Source organism: Sapajus apella, unplaced genomic scaffold (genome assembly GCF_009761245.1).
Source record: "Sapajus apella isolate SASKATOON/1434 unplaced genomic scaffold, GSC_monkey_1.0 scaffold82, whole genome shotgun sequence".
Classification (NCBI taxonomy): Eukaryota; Metazoa; Chordata; class Mammalia; order Primates; family Cebidae; genus Sapajus; species Sapajus apella.
Window position 1 is genome coordinate 1,968,252 of NW_022437022.1, and position 13,554 is coordinate 1,981,805.

A 13,554-nucleotide genomic window follows, 5' to 3' on the forward strand; every position below is an offset into this window, starting at 1 on the left:
TTCTGCCACAGTTGCTTTTGGGGACTTAGTCATAAAATCATTGCCTATGATTTTATGCTCAGAATGGTATTTCCTAGAGTTTCTTCCAGGTTTTTATAGTATTAGCTTTACATTTAAGTCTTTAATCCTTGTTGAGTTGAATTTTGTATGTAGTGAAAGGAAGGTGTCCAGTTTCCATCTTCTGTATATGGCTAGCCAGTTCTCCCAACACCATTTATTGAATAGGGAGTCATTTTCCCATTGCTTATATTTTGTCCACCTTGTCAAAGATCAGCTGGTTGCAGGTGTGTGTAGGTGTGTGGATTTATCTCTGGTTTCTCAAATCTGTTACATTTGTCTATGTGTTTGTTTTTGTACCAGTTGCATGCTGTTTTAGTTACTGTAGCCATGTAGTATAGTTGGAAATCAGGTAGCTTGATGCCTTTGGCTTTCTTCTTTTTACTTAGGATTGCTTTGGCTATTCAGGCTCTGTTTTGGTTCCATATCACTTTTAGAATAGTTGTTTCTAGTTCTGTGAAAAATGACATTGGTGGTTTGAGAGGAATAGCATTGAATCTGCAAATTGCTTTGGGCAGTACAGCCATTTTTATGATATTGATTCTTCTATCCATGAGTATGGAATGCTTTCCCATTTGTTCGTGTTGCATCAGATTTATTTCAGCAGTGTTTTATAATTCTTACTGTAGAGACTTTTTTAAACATTACCTTTCTGGCTGGCTGTATTTGTAGGTATTTTATTCTTCTTGTGGTTATTGTGAATGGGATTGCATTCTTGATTTGGTCATAAGCTTGGACATTGTTGGTGTACAGAAATGCTACTATTTTTTTACTTTGATTTTGTATCCTGAAATTTTATTCAAGTTGTTCATTAGGTCCAGGAGCTTTTGGACCGAGGCTCAGGGGTTTTCTACCTATGGAATCTTATGAGATGACTTGACTTCCTATCTTCCTATTTGGGTGCCTTTTCTTTCTTTCTCTTGCCTGATTGCCCTGGTTAGGACTTTCAGTACTATGTTGGCTGGGAGTTCCAGGAGAAGGTATCCTTGTCTTGTTCTGGTTCTCAAGGGGGATGCTTCCCGCTTTTGCCCACTAAGTGTGATGTTGTCTGTGGGTTTGTCATAGAGGATGCTTGTTACTTTGAGGTATGTTCCTTCAATGCCTAGTTTGTTGGGGGTTTTTAGCATGAAGAGATATTGAATTTTATTGAAAGCCTTTTCTCCACCTATTGAGATGATCATGTGGTTTTTGGTTTTAGTTCTGTTTGTGTGATGAATCACATTTACTGATTTTTGTGTGTTGAACCAGCCTTGCATCCTGGGTATAAAGCCTACTTGATCATGCCGGATTAGCCTTTTGATGTGCTTCTGGATTTAGTCTGCTAGTATTTTGTTGAGGATTTATATCTGTGTTCATCAGGGATATTAGTCTGAAATTTTCTTTTTTCATTGTGTCTCTGCCAGGTTTTGGTACCAGGATGAAACTGGCCTCATAAAGTGAGTTAGGAAAGAGTCCCTCCTCTTTGGTAATACTTTCAGTAGAATTGGTAACAGCTCTTTATATGTCTGGGAGAATTTGGCTGTGAGTCTTTCTGGTCCAGGTCTTTCTTTGTTGGTAGGTTTTAAAATTACTGATTCGATTTTGAAAATCATTATTGGTCTATTTATGGTTTCAATTTCTTCTTAAAATTTCCAGTCTTTGTAACTGCCAACATTTTCCCTCTCCATATTCTGACTTGAATACATGCTCTGTTGCATTGCTTTTCTCTTTCTTGCTTGTATATGTGCCCATCCTCCTTTGAACTGAAAGGTATGCAAGGAGGGGAGAAATGTAAAGCTGTTGATTATGACTCAATAATTGTATCTGTATATAGCAAAATTCCAGCCAAAGCCTTAATGCTTTTTCTTTCACAACTCGACCAGTCTGTTCTGAAGTACATAATGTAGAAGTGCATGAGAAGAAAGCTCTTTGTTGTAAATTAATAATGGGACCACAGCCTTATAAAACATTACATGAGGTACGCAGGATAGGATAACTGAAAGAATTGGCAAACCCCAGAGGGGGCACTCACACACATAATGATAAATGTTGCAACAAACAGGAGAAAGTACAGGTAATCATAATCATAAAGTGGTTCAAACTTGCTCAGATGCATCTGGCCCCAAGACCCCATCCCTTCCCATTTTCACAGGATTTGCTTCACAAACTACTGAGAAATAGAACTCAATGCAATATGTATAGCCTAGAAGTAGACACCAGGGAGTTCAGACAGAAGAATCCTCAGGTGTCCTTCCTGCTGGGCATGCAGCTAATGCTAGAGTGTGTGACCAATTAAAGCAGGTGAAAACCATTTATCAATTTATTCCTAAATGAGATAAACAAGCCAACACTGCACATCTCCAGGAAAATCTCAAATCTTGAACAGCACATTGTACCTCGTTAGCCCTCCCATCTCATCCTTGTTTTGGCCACGGGTCAGGAACAGATGTCTAGGTATCCCAGGAGCACTCATACAGCTGCCCCAGTGCAGCTGTAAGATAGCCCTGTTCCTAAACAGTCCTGAAGATGCACTGGGAAGATACAGATCCAAAACACTATGGGTTCGTGAAGATTTAGACAGATAAGAGAATGAAATATATATTCAAATGGTGCTTCAAATCGGTGAAGCAAAGATATTCAATGAATTGTATGTCAGTATGTTCTAGGCACTTGCTATTTTTCCAGAGTAATAATTTCTGTTTAATTATTTAAATCACGTTTGATTTGACTTTTTGGTAGCTCTGGGACTTTTCTGATGGTAATATGTCAGTAAGATACCATGAATACCCTAAGGAAAACATGCTGTTGCTGTTCTGTGTCAAAATTTTCAAACTACAGTGTCCTACACGGCTTTGATGTCCTACATGACAGAGATGTTGAAGAAATAGGAAAAATAAAAGGAAAAATACTGTATTTTTTTTTTTTTGCTTTAGGTTGATATTTACTGGGATTCCATACAATTTACTAAGCAACTTCTTTTCATTTAATTTTCAGATATTTTCTTTTAAATGAAGCTATTTTTTACAAGTCTGCTGTTGACATTTCAGTGTGTGTCTATGAACTTTAATAGCAATATATCTTACAATTTCTCTTATTATACAGCAATGTTTTTATAAGTATATTTAAAAATGCCCCTTAAAGAACATTTATCTTTATTTATCATTTCAAAAACACAATATTTGTTAATAATCATTTGTGTATATTGAGTAATATCCCCGATTCTGTCTCTTGTCTGTTTTAGAGACATAGGGTTCCTTGGAAACAAAGCACAGGTATGCTGGTCGTTAAAAAATTGTCTGTTTTATTATCATTATAAACTAGCATATTGGCATTCTGTGCTATAGTCTGCCGGCCTGGCTTGTGGAAGACAGGACTGTTTAAGGTCGTTTCTCCAGAGCTTTTGTCAAATGCTCTTCATTCTGCAGAATTGAGAATAAGAGAAACATTTTATAGCAGAGGTCAGAGACAAGATCCTGCTGCAAAATGAATTAGGTATACTGCACATGAAGGTCAAATAAAGCAGCTTTTTGGGACCATTCCTGATCAGAAGAATCCAGCATTCCCTGGAGCCTTTGTTACAATATTATAATTAAGTTACCATATTGTAGCATTTTGCTGTCTGTGTGTTCTAGTTTTATACTAATGACTAATTCTTAGCTAAATATGCATACATATTTAAATAGTTAAGGCATATATTTACAACAGAAATGTGTCTATTGATAACAGCAAATAAGGACTAAAAAAGATTTCACCAGTACATATGCACTCTTTATTGTTCCTGTCCTTAATGAATCAGAAAACTTAGTCAGTGATTGCTTTAAATTATATGCTTCTAATATTACACCTCACAGTCACAAAATTACCAGGTTCTTATCCATTGCCCATTAATTTTCTATTTGTGAAGTATCCATTTTGGAATAAGAGGAGAACTGCACAAGAGATTCTAAACCAGGAAAAGGAATGATAAAAATTGGAAATGTTCTGGCAAACAGGAACAGAGCTATTCTCATTTCATGTCCTTGGCTACACCACATTCTAGCTTGAAAACTCTAGTAGAATCTGTGATATTTTTAAAATAATGCTGCTGTTTCAAAATAAAGTAGGATATTGACAGCAACAGTGAGTTTGATACAATAAAATTAAAAAGAAATATATTCCATCTTACATGTAATGGAGATCTGCTGGCTTTTCTTTCTTGTTGAATTTATATAGGCACCTCTTGCTAATGAGGATGAATTCTTCTAATTTTGCATATATTTATATGGGACCAACTAAGCATTTATAGGTGTTTCCTACATGAATTTCATAAAGAAAATCAGGATAACAGAAGAATTAAACCCATTTGACATATAGAACACATGCAAAACCACTTTGAAACACTAGGTTTTGTGGGTTTTTTTTTTTTTTTTTTTGAGATGGAGTCTCACTCTGTTGCCTAGACTGGAGTGCCCTGGTGTGATCTTGGCTCACTGCAACCTCCACCTCCTGAGTTCAAGTGATTCTCCTGCATCAGCCTCCTCAGTAGCTGGGATTACAGGTATGTGACACCACGCCCAGCTGATTTTTGTATTTTTAGTAGAGACAGGGTTTCACCATGTTGGCTAGGCTAGTCTTGAACTCCTGACCTCAAGTGATCCACCTACCTCAGCCTCCCAAAGTGCTGGGATTACCGGTGTGAGCAGCTACGCCTGGTCTGAAACACTAGGTTTTTAAGGTGAGTACCTATTCTGGGCCAGTATGGGGGTTCTGCCAGCTGCTAAGTGTGACTGTGCCAATTGAGCATTCTGGCACTGGGGAAATGACCACAGGATGAATCTGAAGACCCACTGTAAGTTGGACCTGAGCTAAAACTGCATTAATTACTTCACCACCATAGGCCCTACTTTAACTGGAGGACCACAGTGACTTTTTGGGTCCTCTGGAATCAACATCAGCTCAGAGCCAGTGTCCGGTAGTCCCCTAAAAGTCTGATTATTTCCTTTTACACAGTGAAGTTACCCTGGTAAAAGACCGATGCTCTCCTTGGGGAAATATGGGAGAAGCTTAACACCATAAAATGTCAATAGTGTAGTGGGGATCTTCCTCAAAGAGATTAGACCCCCCCTTCATTTGAGGGGTTCTGGGTCTGTAAACTACCTCAAGTCTGGAAACTGATTGAGAGGCTATGATTCACTGTTTTTATAATTCAAATTAGTCTTTTGTCCATTCAACCTGGAAGTGTTCTGCTTCCATAAATTAAGTAAGAATCCAGTAGGCTTCCTATCAATTTCACTTCTAGGAACATCATCATTAATTAGCCAATGTCAGAGCTCAGCATGAGTCAGACTATTCTGATTGCTGCTTTGCCTCCTTTGCCTCTGCTGTCCACTATGGTAGCTATGTCCACCTTGCCTTCAATAGTTGAGTGCTGCCATTTGTTCCCTGCCACCTCAGGATCCACTTATTTCCATTGTATTTAAATTTTGTAGTTGAGTGACTGTGGTTCCCACCGTTAGATCTGACATACAGAGAAAAGCAATTACAGGGCCCTTCAAAGATGCAGGTGCTGCTCTCACAAATCTATTTCACAAGGCATTGGCCAAGGGTATATTTTCTGGATCCTCCCAGCCGGCATGAGTAGGTCTAAAGTGACTCATCCACTCCACCATCCCAATCTCCCTAAGCCTTTGGATCTCTTCCTCTACATTAAACCAAGGGAGACCAGAAATTTCTAGCTCACTCACAGTGGGCCATTTTTTAATCCATATTTCAGCTAATCAAGCAAATAAACTATTAAAGCCTTTTTAAACTCTCTGAGCTGCAGAGTCCCTAGTTAGTGGGCCCAGATCAATAAATTCTGCCTGATCCACTTCCGTGTTCCTTCCGTATTATCCCATACCCTTAACATCCATTTCCATGCCTGTTCTCCAGGTTTCTGTTTATATAAATTAGAGAACTCAAGCAGTTCTTTTTGAGTGTAGCGTACCTCCTCATGGGTCACACTCTGAAGCTCACCTCTAGGGGCCCGCCAGGACTTTAGTCTAGTGTAACATCTAGAAGCAATCAGGGTGTTGGGGGCGGCTCCTGAGGGCTATCAACATTATCCTGCTTGGCAACTGCCTCAGGGGAGGCCATCACTGTTGCCCCAGGCACCACAGGGTTTATCTTCTCAGGCAAAGGTGGAAAGGCTGATGGTAGCATGGGTCGGGGAGGGCATGTTGCCACTGCTAGAGATGGGAAAGCTGTTCCTTCTGGTAAAAAAACATTCATCAGAGTTTACAAACTCAGTGTCCCCGGCTTCATCAGGGTCCTCCCACATGTCCCCATTCCAAGTTGCAGGTTTCTATTCTTTTCCAATCAGTGCCCTCACCTTAATAGTAGACACCTGGTGAGGATATACATGCACCTTTCATTGCAGGTCAGCCACTTGCAGGATAAGAGCTTGTGTCTCTTTTTTTTAGGATGTCAGCTCTTTCTCTACAGGAGATAAGACTCTTATTCAGGGCAATCTTAGCAGATTTGAAGCTCAGTATTCTGTTTCTGAAGCTGAGGGAATCCCTTAGTTCATCATTTTCTGTTACCACATTGTCCAGTGAACTTAGGAGCAAACAACTAGCTTCATTGTTTTCCTTGGTTCTCCACATATAGTCAAAGGTTTTATGTATGGAGTCACTAAACTCCTTGCTTCTCATGAGCAGTGAATTAGGAGTGTCAAATGTGTTCATTTTACATAACTATAAACAGTTCACATCAAGGACTATCAGTGCTCTCCATCTATTAGAAGTGGAATCCTTAGCATTTTTGGGTCTAATCATCTTAAGTGGCCAACTCCAGAAACTCAAAAAACAATGAAAAAACTCCATCCTTAATATTCTGCTCCTCTAGAACCACTCCTGGTACCAAAACCTGTATTAGTCAGGGTTCTCTAGAGGGACACAACTAATAGGATATATATCCTATTAGTTATACACACATATATATGTATATATAAGCACACATGTATATGTATATCTAATCATATGTATATAAGAGTTTATTAAGGAGTATTAACTCACACAATCATAAGGTTTCACAATAGGCCATCTTCAAGCTGAGGAGCAAGGAAGTCAGTTGAATCCCAAAGCTGAAGAACTTGATGTCTGATGTTCAAGGGCAGGAACCATTCAGCATGGGAGAAAGATTTAAGCTGGGGGGTAAGCCAGTCTAGTCTCTTCACATTTTTCTGCCTGCTTTATATTCTTGCCACACTGGCAGCTGATTAGATGGTGCCCTCCCAGATGAAGGGTGGGTCTGCCCTTCCCAGCCCACTGACTCAAATGTTAATCTACTTTGGCACCACCCTCACAGACACACCCAGAATCAATACTTTGCATCTTTCGATCCAACCAAGTTGACAGTATTAGCCATCACAGCCAGCCTGGTAATATAGGGTAATGGAAGAAACACCAAGGAAGGGTCTCAGAAGACCTGGGTTTGTCATTGGTTTTTTTCCACCTGCCACTACCTTTGTTTCATTTTCTTCATTCGTGAAATGACTGTGTTGTAGTAAATAGTGTCAAAACTCCCAGAGTTCTAACACTGCCAGTGTTTGCATATCCTAGTATCATCAATACAGTATAGGGATTTTAAAAGTTTGTTGAGTTAAAGATAATACAAGAATCATACAGGACCGTTATTTAATTTTTTTCAGATTGAAATATATTTTCTTTCAGGCACTGTGTCAGGCACTTATATTATTTATTCAATTGAAATAATTGTTCCCATTCAGGAATGGGAGAAAGCAAAGAAAAGAATTAATTGAATTTCTTAAGACTGTGTAAGCAGGAAATGGCAGGGTGAGGAGAAAACATAAGATCTGCTGTCTCCAATCCAAAACTATTTCTGTAAATCTGTGACTTTGCATGATATTGTCATCTGCATTATGAACAGTATTAATTGATGTTTTTCCAATGAGTCGTTTTATGGGTAGCTGAAGAAGGTAATGTGCAGTATGATTTGAAGAAATGCTGATGCTGTGTTTGCCACTAACACTTGAAATTGTCTTATATAAAATGATTATTTTCGAAATAAGTGACCCCTTAATCTTCCTGCATTATGAATTCCTCATAATAAATTAGTGTAACTGCTGACAGAAATGTAATGGTTTCCCATGGTTCTGCATTACTGTCATGGCCATGGCCCCAAGTATACAAAAATAGAAATTGAAATTTTGTTTCTAGCAAGAAAAAAGCACATTTGGGATTGAAATTGAAGTTCCAACATGTATCAAGTAAGTTACAGAAAGAGACAATGAAGTAATGCAGAAGAAGTAATATTTGAAAACATGATGACTAATATTTTTCTAGGATTTTTCAAAAAAAGGCTGAATCTTCAGTTTGAAAAAGCACAGAAAGTCTCAGTCATGACAAATAAAAACAAATTTACTCATAGGCACATTATCAAAAAACGGCAGCTACCGAAGAGAAAAGGTAGAATGTCTACAAAGGAGTAGCAATGGAAATGTCTTCAGAAGTAAATGTAAGATGGTGGAGTGGATGAGCTGTTGTTTTTCAGTGGAAAATAGCAATTCCCTGGATAGGAATTTTGTCAAAAATCTTCTCAGAAAAATATACTACTGTCACAAAACATTCTAAGTCACACATGGACTCACCATTCTCGTTGCTTGGGGTACAGAATATACAACATTTCAATTACCTAAAAGCAAAGAAGTAAATCCCAAATTCCAAAGGAGTGTCCATCACCATTGTAAGCCATTAGCTTTGGAGAATAGGCTAGGGGAGGCTTCAGAGATTCCGGGAAAAATAGAAGAGAAGAGTAAGAAACTAAAATGAAGTGTATACCAATCACTTTATGAAAACTGCAACACTGAGTCTAATCTGCTAAGTGATGGGCTGTGAATGGTCACAGGGTAGTGATTTAAAAGTGAGCAGCACTGGATTTTGTAGCTTCCAGGAAGCACTGCTTCTTGAGAAGATTCAGATGGACAAGAAGTGGTCCCTGTCAGAGATGTGTCAAACAGAGAAAGAAGGAATAGGAAGAAGTGCCTAATTTGCAGACATGAAGAAAAAACACACCAACCTCTCCCTTTTTACCAATACCAGCATCACCATTTAATAAACTGTGCTTTACTAAACTGATGGAGAACCGGTTTTGGACTAGGAATCCTGTCCACAAATGCCTACGAGTGGAAAAAAATTCAAAACAACTTCATATAAAGCTTTTTTAAAAAATGAAAATTATAACATTTCCACTAATGAAAATTCTTTCACCTCCCCAAAGCAATCATAAAACAGAAGAAAACTAACAGAATAAACATGCCAAACATAATTATATATATATAATCTAAATATATACAAATATACCCTGAATAGACATTGTCTGAATATATGTTAAAACTCTGAATACATGTATAAAATCTGTGTATTTATGTGTATATAATATGAATATACATAATTTTCATATATATAATGTACATACATACATGCATATATATAATATATAAATACATATATTTACCAAAGTTAATAGCAATCAAGAAAAATGTGGAAGCTATGAAAATAATTAAATTTCCAACTTAAGAAGTTATTCAAATAGCAACAAAGTAAACAAAATAAAAACACAGTAAGAAAATAATAAAGATAAAGAAAAAAATAGTGAGGTATAGAACAGGAAAATATTAGATTCAGCTAATAGTTCAAAATCTTGGTTCCTTGAAGATACCAGAAAAAATCTATGGCCAAGTTTATGAAGAAAAATGAAATAAAAACAAATATACAAAATATATATACAGAGATCATTTGAAACAATATGACATTGTTATACCTCTACGCAAATAAATATTTTAGCATAATAAAATTTGTCAAACCTGATCCCAATAGAAATAAAAAACTTACATTAATTCCCATAGAAGAAGAGAAAAAGTTGTCAAGGCATTATCTTACAAAAATGTCTCAGGCACAGATACTATCACAGAGGAATTCTAGCAAAATATTTAAAAACCAGATAATTCCAAAGTTTAAAAAAGTAATTTCAGGGCATAGAAAATGAGCAAAAACTTCTACATTCATTTCACAAGTCAAAGTTAACATTAACACCAATTGATACAAGAAAAAATATACATCAATATTGTTTATGAATTCTGATACAAAAATCTTAACTATAATGATTTAGTACACAGGTTGGAGAGCCACATTAACTAAAGAGTACATTATAACTAAGTGGATTTATAACAATTTTGCAAGTCTAATGTAGCATTAGGGAATCTGTTAATATAATGTCCCATATTCATGGGCCTTAAAAAAAAATCATGTGATGATCTCCAAATGTGTTTTAAAATATTTTGCCAAAATTAAACACACATTCTATTTAAAACCTTCAAAAAATGCTATGAATGGACATTTCCTTAATATAACATAGGTACATCTCATTTTTAAAACCATACTCTTAATGGAGAGACTAGAGGCATTCCCGTCATGATCCAGGATGCCATTGCACTCCAGCCTGGGTGACAGAGCGAGACTGTCTCCAAAAAAGAAAAAAAAACAACAGGAGAAGAAAATCTCCCAGAGCAAGGCAGCCCTCTCTCGACATGTTTGGGGCAGAGAGATAGTGTTTTCTTTAATAGATGCTCACTACCTACTCCCTGTAAAAACTGCCATCATGACACAGGTGTAAGACAGGAAATATATCACCTTGGCAGAAATGCCAGTGCATTGCCTTCATTCATGGTAAATATTTTGGACTTGTCATTCATAACAATTAGCTGTCCTGCCTTAAAGAATGTCTACATTGTTTTCATACAGAATAAGATCTTTGAGACTGTGTATTTTAGAGAGGCACAGAGTTAAAGGACTTTTATTTTCCTTGAAGTCTTCCACTGACTGCAAAGTCTACCAGTAGCAGGAAAGCTCCCAGAAGTGTGGCAGGGGGAGCTGAGAATACTGCACCCTGCAGTGATCCCACCCCAGGGCACTGGAGGCTAGTGGCCAGGGCACCCACCCTGACAGCCCCCCTCCACCCCAGCTGCTGGCACCTCTGGCCAAGGCCACGGGGCAGCTTTGCTCCTCGATACCATCTCACTCCCAGCTGAGGGCTCCAGATGCACTGGGGGCAAATGTCTATGCAGTCATTTGCTGAGGGTGCATGGGTCTATGTAGTGATTCCAGCCTCTTCCCAGGCCAGGGTGCCAGTGAAGAAAGGGTCAGAGGTCCCACCCTTAGGGAGCCTCCTATTGTAGAGAGACTAAAACTTCTAGTGTGTGGGCAGCCTGGAGAGACAAGCCTGGGTAGGAATCAGGGGAGGGCAGGGTGCCAGGTGTAAAGGTCACAGATGGGGGTGTTAGGCACCAGGGGAGGCCACAGCCACCGTGCCGGTCACACCCTGTTTACACCTTTACCAGGACCACTGGGGTTCAGGTGACCCCACAGGCCAGGGCCACACACTGAGTGTGAGCAGGTGACTACACGCTTACCCATGGCAGCATCAGTAGCCCATGTGTGCCCCTCATTTTCTACAGAAAATACTGCAAATTCTTGGAGATTTTCTTTTCCATTGTTCCTTAGAGTGAGTTTCTACTTTATGAACTCTGGCCTGCAAAAAAGACAGTGAGTTAATGAGTTGATAAATTTCTTATAGCTTCGGGAAATACAAAGTTGTGAATATAATATTGCAGAGCACAGGCAGTTGAGTAAATTGCACATATGAGCTGCCCTAATTCATAGTCCAAATCCAGTCCTATGGCTTCTGGCTCTGGTAAAAAAATGTCTTTTTTTTTCTACAAAAACGTAACAAGAAAAATGAATAAAACATCCCTGTCCCTGCTCTGGGCCAGTGTCTGATACGCATTCAGGTTGTGTGGTCCAAGTTGTTCTCCTTGGATGAAGGAAAGAATACATCTTACTCTGTGAAATGTGGGACCACTTACAAAAGGGGGACCTGAGAGAGACCCCAGGAAACCCTTTCTGCAATCCCCCAAACATCCTCAACCAATGATTGTTTTTAGAAGAAAAGTTACCAGATTAAATCAGATCAAACCCATGTTTATTGTTTTGAGTTTCTTTTGAGAAACAATATTGTGTTTTGCGAACATTTAGAATCAATATCTTCTTCTGACTATGGGAGAGTGAGCTGTTTTTTCTCTCACCATTGAATTGACTGTTGACATTTTAAACTGAGGTCATGTTCATTCACAACTCTTGAAATGAAAAGGATAGAAAAGTATACCTTAAATGTATTTTGATAGTAAAAAGTGCATCTAATTGAATATTTGTTTAATTCATATAATTTTAGAATATAAAATAGTTTGATAGTAATTTATTCCACATATATTCAAGAAGTATTTCTCAAACTCTTACAGTGTGAAGGGTATCCTCTGTCAGGTCCTAGAGCCAACAAGATGACCCAGCATCTATCCTTTTTCTCTAGAACCTCAACAAATAATCAGGGTTCCCGGTACCTGTGTTAATAATTTCATTCTGATAAAGTTATACAATAAGTAAGGCAGATGTAGTACCGAGAGTGAAGGAAGAGAGAGTCTGGTTTTACCCGTGGAGACCTGGAATAGCTTCTTGGAGAAAATGGAACTGGAGGTATATTTTTAAAGATGTAGGAATTAAGAAGGACAATTCATGCAGAAGAAACACATTGAATAAAGAAAATGGGCTTATAATATTAGAAAAAATAGAGCTTCATCAGATTATAGGGCTTATAAAACTAGTAAAAAGTCTGAAATAGGAAGCTACTGAGTATTTTATAATAAAGAAGCACTGTGCTTTGCTCAATATCTATGCACACACTCCAGGGTGAGGGCTGTCAGTAGCATGGGTTTGAACAATGCTGAGAGAGGGGCCTCCAGCTTCAGGTTGGAATGTGGGCAGTGACAGCAATGAGATAGAAGTGGCGCAAAGGAAATGATTTTATAATTGATGATGTGGGGGATGACAGAGGCATTCTGTCATCTCAGTGGGTGTAGCTTGTTGTGTGTCTGTGGGATTATATGGCAAATTCTGTTTAGAAAATGTTTCTAGGGTCTGGAAAAGTTTGCATCAAGGTTCTAATCAGGACAATCAAAATGTGGTTTTGGAACTCAGAAGGCAGTTCAGAACAACAGTCTTATTTCCTCAGCTCAGTCGTGCGAGTTGGAACCACAGGAATAGTCTGAATAGCCAAAGGAGAATTGTGGGGTGAAAGGAGCAAGGAGTGCATAGTAGGATAACAGCCTAACAGCTGCAATGACAGCAGCAACTATAGAAGCCCAAAGGTCACAGCTGTTGTCCTCAGCCCAAATGACAGTCAGCTACTGGTGTTCTGGTCTGTGTGGGGTTGAACAGTGTCCCTCCAGAATTCATGTCCACCTGGAACCTCAGTGACTTTATTTGCAAAGTGGGTTTTTGGAGATGCAGTCCAGCTAAGATGAGATCCTATTGGGTTTGGTGGTCTCTAAATTCAATAACTGGTTTTCTACAAATAGAGAGAGATTTGCAGACAGACACAGACAGAGAGGAGCAGGCCATGTGAAGACAGAGGCAGAGATGGGAGGTC